The sequence below is a fragment of the Athene cunicularia genome (assembly GCF_003259725.1).
Source record: "Athene cunicularia isolate RWA chromosome 1 unlocalized genomic scaffold, athCun1 chr1_part1, whole genome shotgun sequence".
Lineage (NCBI taxonomy): Eukaryota > Metazoa > Chordata > Aves > Strigiformes > Strigidae > Athene > Athene cunicularia.
This window is the reverse complement of record NW_020799091.1, coordinates 96,546,019-96,560,219: the sequence shown is the minus strand read 5'-3', so window position 1 is coordinate 96,560,219 and position 14,201 is coordinate 96,546,019. Positions and strand designations below refer to the sequence as shown.

Here is a 14,201-nt window from a genome sequence, read left to right as displayed (position 1 = left end):
CAAGAACTTAATTCTAGCAGCAACTTGCTCTGACCCTTTAGCAACATATCCCTTTCTGTTCAAGAGGGTGCACCAAATTAAACTTTCAGTGGAATTTTCCATGCAACCCCATTTCCCATAGATAACATATTCACCAAGCCAGCAGAAGCTAAAGAAATCTTAGGTGGCGATTGAGGAATTAATTTCACCTACTTTTTCTTTCTTAAATGTTGATGTCGTTTCTGCTCCTTCTGCGGTCAATGGGGGCAAAGACAAGCAGGCAACAAGCAGGTGACAAGCAGGCACTTCCGGAGATCGTTTTATCCCAGAGAAAATAGTATTTGAGGTAGGAAATAATTATTTACTCTTGACTGCAGAGGGAGCAGTCCATTTTACTCTAAATGCCTAAGTTTTTGACATCTGGCATGACTACAGTGGATGACTGTTATGAAGATACACTGGAAATGATGACAATTTTTGACCATTGCATTTCACATTCTTGGTGAAGTATTAGCACAGAGCAGTTGTGTTCTCCTTTTCAGAGTCAGAGGAATAACTGGCATAATACAAATCAAGATGCTGCTTAGATCTCCTCTGCCCTTCAAGGGTCTGTCTACACAAGTAAGTAAAAAAATGTGCATGAATGTTGTGGCTACTGGAACTCTATTGTCTGTAATTCTAAACTGTTAGAGTGCCCATGAGCATGGTTTTGGCCAACTGGCAGATTCCCACTCTTAAGTATCATTTGGGAGTTAGTACAGGACAAAGTCCATTCTTGACAAGCAATTTGGACATAACTAATGTTTTGGAGGCTGGGAGGGTTTGGTACTGGTGCCTCCATCCCAGGCATTAGTTTATGATCACAGCAGCTTACTTAGTTGAGCTCCCCTTCCTATCTTTATGAGATTTTTAGCATTAGTAAAGCGTTTCTGCGGGCTTTGTCACAGCAACACTCTATGTCCTATAAGCACTAGGGGGTTGGATGTTGTTTAGATTCCAAGTCACATAAAATTGCTTTGAATATGTTACAGGTATCCTATTGGTTCTGGAAAGCTAGAACTATTACATCTATGTAATTGGAAACTGAGTTCATTTAAGATGCTTCTAAACTTTTTATTTCACTCAGCTTTTTATTTAATGTGGGAAAATAAAATGCCTACAGTGCTGGCTACATAAGGGGTCATTTAGTCGAAAGGTATCAATTTATTTCTCAACTTCACAGAAAAGCACTTTAAAGAGGTAACATTTGAATAACCGTGGTCCTTCTTTCTACAAACATTATGCTAAAAACCATTCAAATGCTCAAAGAGTGTTGAAACACTGTGCCATTTACCTTTTCCCCTTCTCCCTTGATTCGTGAGTCTCTTTTCTAGTTACTAAGTATATCTTCCATTTTACTGCTGGAACACCCACCCATAGGATTTACATTATATAGCACTGTCTAGTATATTATTGTGTGATCTTACAACTTAGGGTGTAAACTGCAGAAGTGATTAAGCTGCAGATTGTTTACCTTTGGACTTATTATTTCATTCCTAATGACAACTAACTAAACCAGAGGAAAAGTTGTATCGGATGTCTAACCAGGTATATAGTATTTCTACTTCTGTATATTGTATCACCGACACATCCTAATGTACAATTGACTGATAGGTAGATCATTTCTATGTTTGATTTTTTTCTTCTTTTTTTTTCTCCAGAAGACATCACTAGCAAAAGAACTGCAATCTATAAGAAGTAATTTTTCTTATTCCACCTATCAGTGCTGGAATTAATAGTACTCATTCTTCAAATGATTTTTGCCAATGACTGCCATTTTCACTTTTAAATCATATGTCTAATGTCAGAAGTATTCAACCTTTTATGTAAAATTATGTACTTGTGTTAGTCATCCAGGTGGAAAGTATGACATATGCTGAAGTCTGTTTATCCTGATTTACTGATGAATGTTAAATTCAAAAAGACGCTAAGAAGTTAAACTGAAAAGATAACCCTGAAAATGTCCTTCCTTCTGCAGTGGAAGATGAATGGGTGTCATAGATATCATGGATTTTACATCTATTTTTCATCAAAGTTTATGGTGTAATAAAGATACATGCTAGACTCTGTAAGGATTGGGGAATACCATATTTGAACAGGGGGAGTGGAAGAGAAGACTGCCAATACATGGATTACAAAGCAATAAAATATTAGGCTCAAAGGTTATTCAGAATGGTATTGTGTAAGCAAAGGAAGCAGCTCTGCTGCCCAGCTGCTCCAAAGATGCCAACAGTTGTTTTAATCTTGCCAGGGGGCTAGATGCCAGTGACAAAAATTAACATAGTGTAACATCTGTTTTTTGTGATTGCTGCCCAGAAATGAGAAAGGAACATTCAGTTGCTTCAATACGCATGACTGAAAAGGACATAGATTTCTTAGCATCCTCTTTATCAGAATATGCTTTTATGCACTGATGCTTTACCCAGCCTGTTTTATGCAGCCCACATGTTGTATGGACTTCAAGACAATGACATTTTAGGACTGGCATCAGGGCTCCTCCCCAGTCATAGCTGCTTGTGGGGTCCCAAGTCCAGAGTGACTTGGTGTTCTGGAGCCTTTCTTGGTAAAGCCCTCCTCTCACCTCCTCCTCTGCCAAATGTCTCAGTGAGGCAACCAAGCACGCTTAATTCTTTATCAACATCCACTCACAGGGCAGGATGCTTCTGGCAGGCACAACAGGTCTGTTGTAATTTACAGACAACTTGATAAAACAGCTGTCCTACATTTCTGAAGTGCTGAACACCTTGAAGAAACATTTGGCTAAAAGCAACATAAAACAACTTTGAAGTAATTTGAAGCAGAGGCTCTGTGCTAGCAAAGCATAAGAAAGAATGTAAAAAGTCATCAAGCATGATCAAAACTAGCTGTTAAATCCTTGCTCTCAGGAGTGGGATACACTACTCCTCTTGTGCCTAACTCCCTAGGGTAAGAGCAAATCGGATGCTTCAGGATGTAATGTCCAAAATCGAGCATGTTTGGGAAAAGTATATTATTCTCTGGTTGTTTCCAGTCCTCTGTTTTTGTAGCCAATTATTCTGGGTTTAGGGGAATAGCCTGTGTTGCTATTGTATTTGAATCTGGTCTTTCAGACTGACCTTTTTCTTCATTTTGTCAAGATCATTTTGAATGCTAATCTTATCCTCTAAAATACTTGCATAGTTTACAAGCACAGTTATTTCCATCATTCAGAGCAACAATGCATCCAAGCCAGAACTGGACACTCCACAGACCCAACTTGACACATCCTTCCAATACTGTCAATGAACCACTGATAATTCTTCCCTGTCACACTTTTACAACTAGTTTTGTAACCATGACTAGGTAATTTCTTCTAGACCAAGTTTCACTGTTTTCTTATTAGAATACTGTGGCAGATGGTGTAATGTCTTAATAAAATCAAAATATATGACCTTCTCAGCTTCTTTCTTAGCCTGTGTTGATCTACTGCGGAATGAAATTAGACTGGCTTGATGCAATGTGCTGTTGATAAAACCATTATTGCAGCTCTCAGCTTATATTTTCTGGTGTCTGAAGCAGTTTTTATTTTTTTTAAAGAGCTTAAGTTAGGGTGAGTGATCCATAATTCACCAGTTTCTCATCCTTTTTTCTGCCAAACATCCTTCTTGATAGAGAAGACAGGTACCACACTTGCTCTTTCCAATCTGGTAGAATTTCCTCATTCTCCGTGAATTCTCAGGTAGCTTTGGTGTTGTCTCATCAGTCCTTTAATGTGTTCTTCAGGTTTAATTGATTTGAAAATATCTAGCTTTATGTACACTGTAGCATGTACCTTCCCTCTTATAGGGTAAGCTCGTCCTTCTTGGTTTGAACAGTACTGCTGCCTTTCTCTCCTCAGGCCTTTCCAGTGAAAGCTGATGCAAAAACTTCATAAAATACTCTTTATCCTACCGAGTATCATCTATAGCTTTCCTTCCTGTTGAGAAGCAGGCCAAGACTCTCCCAGTGCTTCCTCTTACTACTAATGTACTTACAGATTAATTTCTTGCTATCACTGATGCCTCTTGCAAGCTGAATTTCTTTTTGTTTCTCAGCTTCCAGAGTTAGCCCCTATATCCTTCAGCAATTCTCTTTAATTCTATGACGTAGTTTGTGTATGCTCCCTTCTTGTAAAGTCAATGTTAAATTCAGAAGTTAGCTGAGCTGATCTCTTACTACATTTCTTTTACTTCATCTGGATTCCTCTATGTGTGTGTGAGTGTGTGCCCATGTGGGTGTGTGCCCTTTCTCTGAAGGACAGCTTTCCTTAACTGTTGTAGTTTTCTACAAAAATCCCCCCAAATCCCTATGATCCAACAACTTCTGCAATCTGGGTGATTCTTCTGGTCACCCACAAAAGAATTAATCTACTTAACCTTCTAGTTCAGTGACCTATTTTAAATCCTCAAAGTATTAGCACCTTATTCCTTTCCTCTTCTATCATTACCTGCACACATGCATCTGGTCCCTCTCTATACATAATAAGGCTGGAGAAACACTGAAAAAAACTACTTTGTCAGCCACCTCTTCAAGCCTTTGTTGCACCAGTTAACTTATTATCTTGATCATCTAATAAGATTTCTGTGCTAATGCAAGAAAGACAGGAAATAAAATGGAAATAATTGGACTTGCTTAATGGATTGACTCACTCAATCACTTCATCCCTTTTGTGACATTTTCATGAATGGCCCTATGCATGCCTTTGGTTTTAGGTCCTTGTCAAAGTCACTGGTGTTTGTTTACACATATCTAGAATTATAGAATCATTTAGGTTAGAAAAGATCCTTAAGAACCTCGAGTCTAACCATTAGCCTAACACTACCAAGTCCACCACTAAATTATGTCCCTAAGCGCCACATCTACACATCTTTTAAATACCTCCAAAGATGGTGACTCAACCATTTCTATAGGCAGCCTGTTCCAGTGCTTGACAACACTTTCAGTGAAGAATTTTTTCCTGAAAGTTTCTGTCATTTTTCCTTTCAAGGACAGTTAAAATCCTTCTTCAGGAGGAAGTTAATAAGCAAAGGTCCATCTTCCTTTCTCAGGAGGTGGCACTCTTCTTATCACTAGTTCATGGATCACGATTCTACAAAGAAGCCACGTTCCATACCAGTTATACCATGTGAGCAGGGGCACCCGAGCCCTAGTTCTTATCGCGTTATGAGCCTGGCCCATCACTAAAAGAACTGGCCAAGACTATGTTCCTGATGCTTATGATGTTCTCTCTCTTCCTAAATCCTTTGCTCTAGTGCTCTGAGCTTCCTAAATAATTTTGATTTGTTATGCAAGGTAGTATCAGCATCTGGAGTAAGAAATGTGGTTAGTAGTACAGGTAAGCCTGAGTAACTTTTCGGTGAGTTCAGATTCAGGCTGCTAAGCAGTAATGCATCCTCTGAATTCTTAAAGAGTTCTTTCATAACAGATTTGGAATAGAATTATTTTTTTTTCTGCCTACCAGGACGATATGTCTGTTCCTGATCTCAGCAGATGATTACTCAGGAGCTGGAAACTGTCTGTCTCCAAAGATGGATGTAGCCAACTTTATCCCTCCTCTTCCTCCTATTCTGTTACTGGTACTATTTCAAAACCTACATAATCATTTACTGACTCTGTCTTTGATGTTTACTGTGTTAAAATGTTTATGATAACTGCATTATTTGATGGCTCAATCTCACAGTTTTCCTTGATCAGTCTTATGAAATTCTATTAAGTGGCATGTCCAGTGCTGAATAACTTTCCCCGTTTGACCTTCATGGAAAGGGAAATACAGTCCTTGAAAATGTAGTCCAAGGCTTGGGATGAAGCATTGACCTCATCTGTCACTGACCTTAGAGATGCAGGTTGACAAATATTTGAGAGACAAGGTACTTCATGTGGAACTGCTTGTGTTCATCTGTCATGTACCCTGTGATCCTTGTTAACACCTTATATTTAAAACCCCATCCTAAAACTTGCATTTAATAGCTCTTGAGAGCTGCTGGGCTAGTGGTTTGCTGATTTGTTGGCCTAGACAAATTCTGCTGCTTTGTTGTGAGACACTGAATCCTGTGGTGAATTATTGGACATTTTGTTGTATGAAATTGCTAACTTGGGTTCTAAAAGTTGTATAGCAGTGTTAGTGTGAGGGTGTACCTGTGTCTGAAGAAGTCCTGCCTCCTGATAGGACTAATTCTCCAGGGAGCAGCATCCTATTGAACTTTTGGATCTGAAAGTAGCTCAGCCACAGTTCAGTCTCTGCACTGCATTTTGTGGCATGCTTTATATGTCCAGAATGGAGCTTAAGGCCTTATGTGCATCTTGAATAGTAGGATTTGGGTAAGTAGTCAGTATTGCTACTCATGATATTTGACCTTTATGTTTTCTTTTAATCTCTGTTCAGGCACATTGGGAGAAATGAACACCCTTGCTAAAGGAAAGACTAAAACTCCTTCACTGAAATGTTAGCAAGGTTACAAAGGTAATGTGTTTGCTTGGTCTCCGCTGTGAAAACATAATTCTCTGCTCTCTCCATCCCATCATTCCTCCCTTTTTCATTGTAATTTTGCTATCTTTACTAACAGCAGACCTGATTCTTCAGTGCATCATGCCCTGTATGTGCAAATATTGCACATACAAATGTTGTACCTTGGGGAATTAGTCTGATTAAGATGAAGGATTTACTTTACCTCACGCTAATGCCAATATGCTGTTTTGGAGATCTGCTCTAGTGTTTCTGCATGATGTTCACACTCTTGCAAAGTGGTTGTCAAATTTTCCAATCCTGATTTTCACAGGAGTGAAAAGGCACTCCAGAGTTCAAGGCAGGGGAGATTCGTGCTTAGGACACTTGAACACTATTACTTTATAATGGGAACTGGTCAACTAAGAATCTGTACCTTTCTCCAAATAGATAACTGAATGTGGCTGTGCTGTGTTGAGCTTGGCTCTTAAGCTGGGTTTGCATCCAGCTTTTGCACATGGCTGGTTATATAATACTGCAGCAGCATGGAAAGACAAGAATTACTTGATGAAGAGAGTGACAGTGGAACTGAGCACTGAATTTCATTATAAAGGTGAACAACTTCAGTTTGTGACAGCTAAGAGAATGAAGTTATTTAACAGGGATTATTTGGATTAGAGGATAATTATACCAGGCAAAATGTCCATCTCCCAGTGTATGTAATAAACTGCTGTAGCCCGTGGATTTATTTTAGTGGCCTGATAAAAAAGCATGCATAATTGTGTACTTTATACCAGACCCCTGTGGCCCTGGTTTGGTGAAAATAGTTGACCATTTGCAACAGCTGACCATGGTATTCTTTGGACATTCAGAAATCCTCAAGTGGTCATAGTTGTATTATCATCAGTGGCATATGGAGATCACTCTGGAAGCTTTTGGAATCTGCTGTTCTCCATTAATGGCACTAGACTGAAGGCACTAAGAGCCAGTCAGTAGAGAGCAGCTGTATTGTCCATGTCAGATACTGGAGAAACACTCTATTTCATCTGTGGGTCAGCTTCCCATACCTGTGCTCACCCATGCTGAGGATTAGCTCTGTAGGGATACAATTTCTGCCTGGTATATGACTGCCAGTCAGCAAGTCTCTGAGTTTCTGTCCTCTGGTATATGATCTATTCAATACAGCACCAGTGAGAATGCATGGCATGCAAATCAGGAGTTACTTTGGCCTGCATCTCTTTTCATCATATCTTCTTTTTATGGCACTGTCAATAATGTAGAGCTGTAAGATGCTGTGTGCTGCATCTACTGGAGTGATGCTAAGCTTGAAATGTTCTTCTTTCTGTGGGAGTTGCTAAAGGCAGGATAGCTTCACTTTCAGATACTACTTAAAAGTTCAAAGTGCTAGTAATTAAGAGAAACCATTATTTGACTTTAAACCGAATGTGTGTCATCTGAACACTCAGTCTTTGATGAGTCTGAAAGGGAATAGACAGAGCCCTGCAACACTGCTCTCCCAGTCATTGTCCTGTCACGCTGCTTTGTTTCCTAAACTGAAACTGCTTTGTGTTTTTTTCAGTAAGGACTGTGTTCTTAGATCTTGTCCCATTGCCTGTATAAGGGGTACAGGTTAATAAGGGCTATAATTGCTTTTTGTTTAAAAAATTTACTACTCTGCCTGCCTGTGGTTAGTGCTCTAAAGTGTTTCTTAGCACTTCTTAGCACTTCACCCCTGCGTGCTCTTGGGGACAAAATATATCGTTCCAGTAGGAGACAGAATATATCATTCCTGTTGGGAAGTAAAAATCATTTCAGCACAGGTGAGGGCATGTACTAGAGGATGGAGTTTACTCCTTTCTAATCTGGGCAAATTAGAATTTGCCTACTCCTCACAACAGGATAAATGGTCCACTTTTCAATATACCTTTATACCCCTGAGTTTTCTCATTAATATGAGAACACCTTCAGGAGGGATGTGGGAAGTCCCTCCAAGTGTGGAAAGTACCCATGGCACACTTTCAGAGGCCCAGTGGGGATGAAGGCTTTGTGCAGCAGCCTTGACAAGCAGAATGAATTAAAAATGTTTTTTGCCACAGATAAAAAGAGCAGGAGAAGGAGCAAGGAGAAAAGAAGGCGAGGGAAAAAGCAGCCACTTGAGGGGGAGTAAATAATGATTATTTAGTTTATTTCAGTACCTGAAACAGCTCTGGTGGCCTAGGGTATAGTCTAGAGACACTTGTATTCATGTTGCTAAGAAAGAAGCTGGAGAAAACAGTTTGATCAGAAGCAAAGCAGAGCAGGGGTGTATTTGTTTCAGAACTCCTTGTGATGTTCTTGCTATGCTTTTATTAGTGGACTGAAACAGCAGTAGTTTAATTCAAGTCACTACTGTAGCAGTGTAAGACAACCAGAAATTTGACTGTCTTAGAAAAAAGCCCTGATTATGTGATAATTAATGCAGTTCATTCACGTTTTCAATTATTAACCCACAGGAATATGTCTATGAGGAAAATATCACTATGCTAAAGTTCTGTCATGAAGATTGATATAGGTGTGTCCTGGTTTTGTCTGGGATAATTTTCTTCCTAGTAGCTGGTATAGTTTTGGGTTTTGGCTTTAGTATGAAAATAATGTTGATAACACACTGATGGGTTTAGTTGTTGCTAAGTAGCGCTTATCCTAAGTCAAGGACTTTTCAGGCTCCATGCTCTGCCAGCGAGGAGGTGCACAAGAAGCTGGGAGGGAGCATGGCCAAGAGAGCTGACTCAAAATAGCCAATGGGATATTCCATACCATATGACATCATGCTCAGTATATAAACTGTGGGGAGTTGGCAGGGGTGGGGGCAATCACTGCTCAGGGACTGACTGGGTTTCAGTCAGTGGGTGGTCAACAATTGCATTGTGCATCACTTGTCTTTCTTGGTTTATACTTCTCTCTCTTTTTGTTATCTCCCTTTTCATTGCAATTATTATTATTGTTATTATATTTTATTCCAATTATTAATCTGTTCTTAACCCATGAGTTTTACTTTTTTTTTTCTGATTCTCCTCCCCATCTAAAGCGGGCTGGAGGAGGAGTGAGCAACCAGCTGCGTGGTGCTTAGTTGCCTGCTGGGGTTAAACCATGACAAGGTGACAAAATTTAATTAAGGGTTTCAATTTATCCCCACTGAAATGAGTAGGAAAACTCTCATTCACTTCAAAAGCAACAGCTACCTTTCATGTATGACTAGTATCAAAAATACACAGTTGAAAATATTATTAAAAAACAAGCTCATAGTAAGGACTCAGAAGTAACTGAACCAAAACTCCTATACACCTATGTACAACTGCAGAAAGCTTTATGGACTTCAGTAATGCAGAGTTACTCACACAACAAACATTTGCCAAGCGAATGATTAAACATTTTTAACATTTACCTTTGTTTTGCTGCAAATTAGTTAAAAGTTTCTCCAGATTATACAGATTCCAGTACACATTCCCACAGAAATAATATAGCTAAAGTGAAGCTAGTGAGGGTAGGAATTTTATAAAGGTAACATTTTAAAAAGAAAATTCCAAGTCCATTTCTGGGATGAAATTCTGTACATCTACTTTCTGCAGGACAAAACTTTGCAAAAAAAAATATAAACCCTGTAGAAATATGTCAGAAGTTTGGAAAAGATTGCCAAGTAATCATCTGATGATAGACTATTCACACAGAAAATTAAGTTGTACCCTGAGAATCAGCCAAGTTAGCAGCAAGACACAAGGATATTCAAAGTGGAAGGAATTATGAAATTTAAAAATGAGAATAATGAACATGAGAATATTAAAAATCAAAATATATAAAGAGTTCCTCTATGACTGTAAACAGGAAAATTATATACCTTCCTTTTAAGAAAGATAAGGTGGATTTAGGGAACTACAGGCTGATTAGCCTTTCTTCGGTCCTTGAGAAAACGATGGAAAATATTCTCAGAAAAACTATTAACAGACACATGAAAGACAAGAACATGATTGGGAACAGTCAGTTTGGATTTATCCCTTGGCAAGCCATGCTTAGCCAATCCGACAGCCTTCTACAATGAAATGACTGGGTCTATGGATGAGGGGAGAGTAGCAACATCTTTAGCAAGACTTTTAACAACACTATGCCATAGCTTCTGCTAGCCAAACAAGGACAAAAGACAAACAAGGCTAGGTAGACTGTAAGGAGAGAGGGAAAATTGGCCAGACCTTTGAACCTGAAGGGTCTACAGGTTCAAGTCTAACAGTTCATGGTGTTCATTGGGGGTTGATACCTATTTGGGCCAGCTCTAATGCATTCATCAGTGACCTGGACACCAGGACTGAAGGCATCTCAGCCAGCCTCCAGGTGAGATCAAACTGGAAGGAGCAGCGGATGCACAGGGAGGGTAGGGATGTTACTCAGAGGGATCTGGAGAAGCAAGAGGAATGGGTTATCAAGAACCTCACGAAGATGAACAAGGACAAATGCAAAATTCTGGACCTGGGGAAGAGCAAGCCATGCATCAGTACAGGCTGGGAACCAACTTGCTAGATAGCAACACTTCAGGATAGGACCTGTGGGTTCTACAGACAGCAAGTTGCACATGCATCAGCTGTGTAGCCTTACAGCAATGAAGGCTGAATGTATACTGAGATGCGTTAGTAACAAATTAGCAAGTGGGTTGAGAGAAGGGATTATTCCCTTCTTGGCACTGATGAGGTTTGACTAGAGACCTCCAGATGTCCCTTCTTATCTAATTTTTCTAAAATTCTGTGAAATGATTTAATAATTCTTCTATTCAGTACTGTTCGTTAGGTTTTGTTCTCAGTTCTTTAGAGGTCAGTGATAGGCATTGCTAGGGTAATAATTGTATATACACTGAATAAGAGTCTTTTCACATGGACCAAAATCCTGGAAGTTGGTAGGACATACAAGATTAGGTCCTTGATTACTGTCACAGAGTAAATATTCACAGGCAATGTAAAGGTAAAGCTTTTTATTTTCCAGCTACTTGTATAAACGTTTTTATTTGGGGAGAGAAGCTTTTTAAACATTTAACTTTTAGTTCTAATAGTTCTAATTTTGACCTCTCTACTGATCATTAACACATGTTTATCTAGCTGCATCAGAACTACACTGTTCTCCTCCTCTTTGCCTCCCACGTTGGTGTGTAGGATTAAGTAGAAGTGCTAATTCTAGGTTATTGAGTATGGCTTTGATAATTACAGTTATAACTGGAGAGTAAGGTTTGAAGTTTAGCTTTGGGTTTTGGGGTGGATTTTTTTAGGTTGTGTTTTGTTTTGGGGTTGTTTTGTTGTTTTTTTTTCCTGATGGTGCATCTTTACCAAAGATATTCAACGGACTATGAAGTCAACCCACAAAATCCAGTCTTTAGACTGTGACTATCCTGAACTGTGGAATATATGCTTTGGATCCAGCCTCACTCAACTTTAGATTTCACTGAAATGAAAAGCTAGCCTGAAGCCAGAAATCTAATTGCTGTAGAAAGTTGAAGTTCTTCCTCTGTGTAATTTGCAAAAAGTGAAGCCTGGTTTTCCTCCCTGTACTGCTCATAAGGGGGGTGCCTGAGGCCTCGTTTTGAAGAACAAAAAGAAGATTTTTTTGTCATTTCAGTTGTCAGTGTTTGCTCTCACCTTTCTCAACTGCACAGCCCAGCTCCTTAGCTTCTCTTTGTCTTGAACCATATGGGGTAGCACTGCCCACACACTTGATAGCTATAATGTCACTTGGCATTTTAGTAGGCCCACTGTTCAATAAAAGAATTTTTCATTAGGCTTGATCTAATGTTTGCTTACTACTGAAAAGTTCCTCTTTACACAGAAACTAGTCCAGCATGATTATGAGCCATGATATCTCTTTCAGACATAATATAGTTCCCCTCTCTCAGTTTCTCCTTCATCATAGTGATCTGTATAAACAGCTGATCTAAACATTTCTTATGTTGCTTTTAAACTGATGGAATGGTTAGACTTACTGCAATAATGGCTTTAAACTGCAACAGGGAAGGTTTAGACTGGATATTAGGAAAAAAATTTTCACAGAAAGAGTGGTCAGACAGTGGAATAGGCTGCCCAGGGAGGTGATGGAGTCACCATCTCTGGATATGTTTAAGGGTCGTTTGGATGAGATGTTGGGGGATATGGTGTAGGGGAGAACTTTGTAGAGTAGGGCTGATGGTTGGACTCTATGATCCCGAGGGTCCTTTCCAACCTGAATGATTCTGTGATTCTGTGAAATTAATAGGTGTCTGATCCTGCACTACTTATTTATGGAAAACTTAATTAAGGGAAAGTAGCAATAGCATAAATCTGACTTTGTTCTAAATTTTTTAAAAGAATTATGATGTTTCATTGGTTGGTGTGAGGAAATACAACAGTTGACATTTTTTATGCCTCCGATTTGACCATTTCAGCTGTGCTCATCTTGACCATTGCTGACTGACATTCTATTTTTAAATAAACTGTTTTGAAATATATTTTCATATGTACTCCCAAATCTATGCTTTAGACCTAAACCAGGCTTTATTAAAGGTCAAGCAGAAATACTCAGGCTCCAACTCCTGGTAAATGTTTGGGTTGATACACAGCCACCTCTGTTGAAAATGTGCTATGTTTACTCCTGGGGAGCTGCAAAACTCCCTTAGGAATACCATGTGCTTCTACTCTGCCAAAAAGTGAGAAACTGCATCTTAAAATCATCATAAAGGATAAGGATTTGGAATATTTGTAGATGTCTCTGGAATATGTTAGTTGATCACTTTCCCTCTATTTGCTGGCTGCACACTTACAATTACATAGCAGAAATAGCAACAAAGTTTAGGCTGGATTATTTCTGATGACAGTTTTAAGTAATAAAGTTATCCTGAGATGTACTAAAGAAGCCACATGTTGGACCTCTCTCTCCTATATACTAGCCTATTTAAAATAAATTTGCATTTAACGTCTGATATGAAACCCATTCAAGTTAATGGAAAGACTTTAATGCTCTTTGACTAAAATGCATGTACAAGATCACATTTTCTGTGATTCTACTTCTGTAACAGCTTGGCAGGATATATTATTCCTATACATTTTCAGCAAGGTTTCCTCCAGTTTCTTTTGTTATTATTATTTCCCCTCATGATAATATCATACATCTTTTCTCTTCATCATTTCTAATGGCCTACCTGATTTTCCTACCAGCCAGCAGATTAATTCTCTTCGAAGATGTGAGTTGTGTGTGACTCCCCAAACCCACCAGTCTGGCTTCTGAATGCCTCTATAATTAAAAACAAAATAACAAACAAACTGTGAGTTCTGCTCTTTGCAAGCAGTCCAAGCCAGAACTTCTTCCTAAATCTGTATCTCTGGGGGATTTTGTTTTTAAATTCTTTGACTTCATACAGTATTTCAGTTTAAATTCTAGTTCGAGATATATTGGCTTCATATCTGTTATTGTTACCTCTTACTTCACAAAAGAGCAAAGCTATTTCCTGTAGCAAACACTACTGGAATGTAGTGTGGCAATAATAGGTGTTTGCTGTTTATACACAGTGGGTATTATTTCTTTTCTGGATAGCAGTTTAGAATACCTTCACAATTATTTTTATATATCCAGCAGGCAAAGGCTTTCTTACTGTTAAGGTAGTGTATTAATCACTGTATCTTCTTGCGAAATACATTTCTGAGTCCTGTGATCTGGTAAGAGATGGTTTCGAATTAAAGCCATAAATTTGCCAGCTGCAAGGGGT

At 38.9% G+C, this 14,201-nt stretch overlaps 1 protein-coding gene across 1 annotated transcript in view; it reads right to left on the bottom strand.

Annotated features, from left to right (window-relative positions):
* KCNJ6 (potassium voltage-gated channel subfamily J member 6) overlaps nt 1-13,695 on the bottom strand; it is a 159,183-nt gene extending 145,488 nt beyond the window's left edge. The window contains exon 1 of the mRNA XM_026856353.1: nt 13,638-13,695. The gene's annotated coding sequence lies outside the window, so the exon portion shown is untranslated. The remainder of the gene's footprint in view (nt 1-13,637) is intronic.
* Nucleotides 13,696-14,201: the final 506 nt, after the last annotated feature.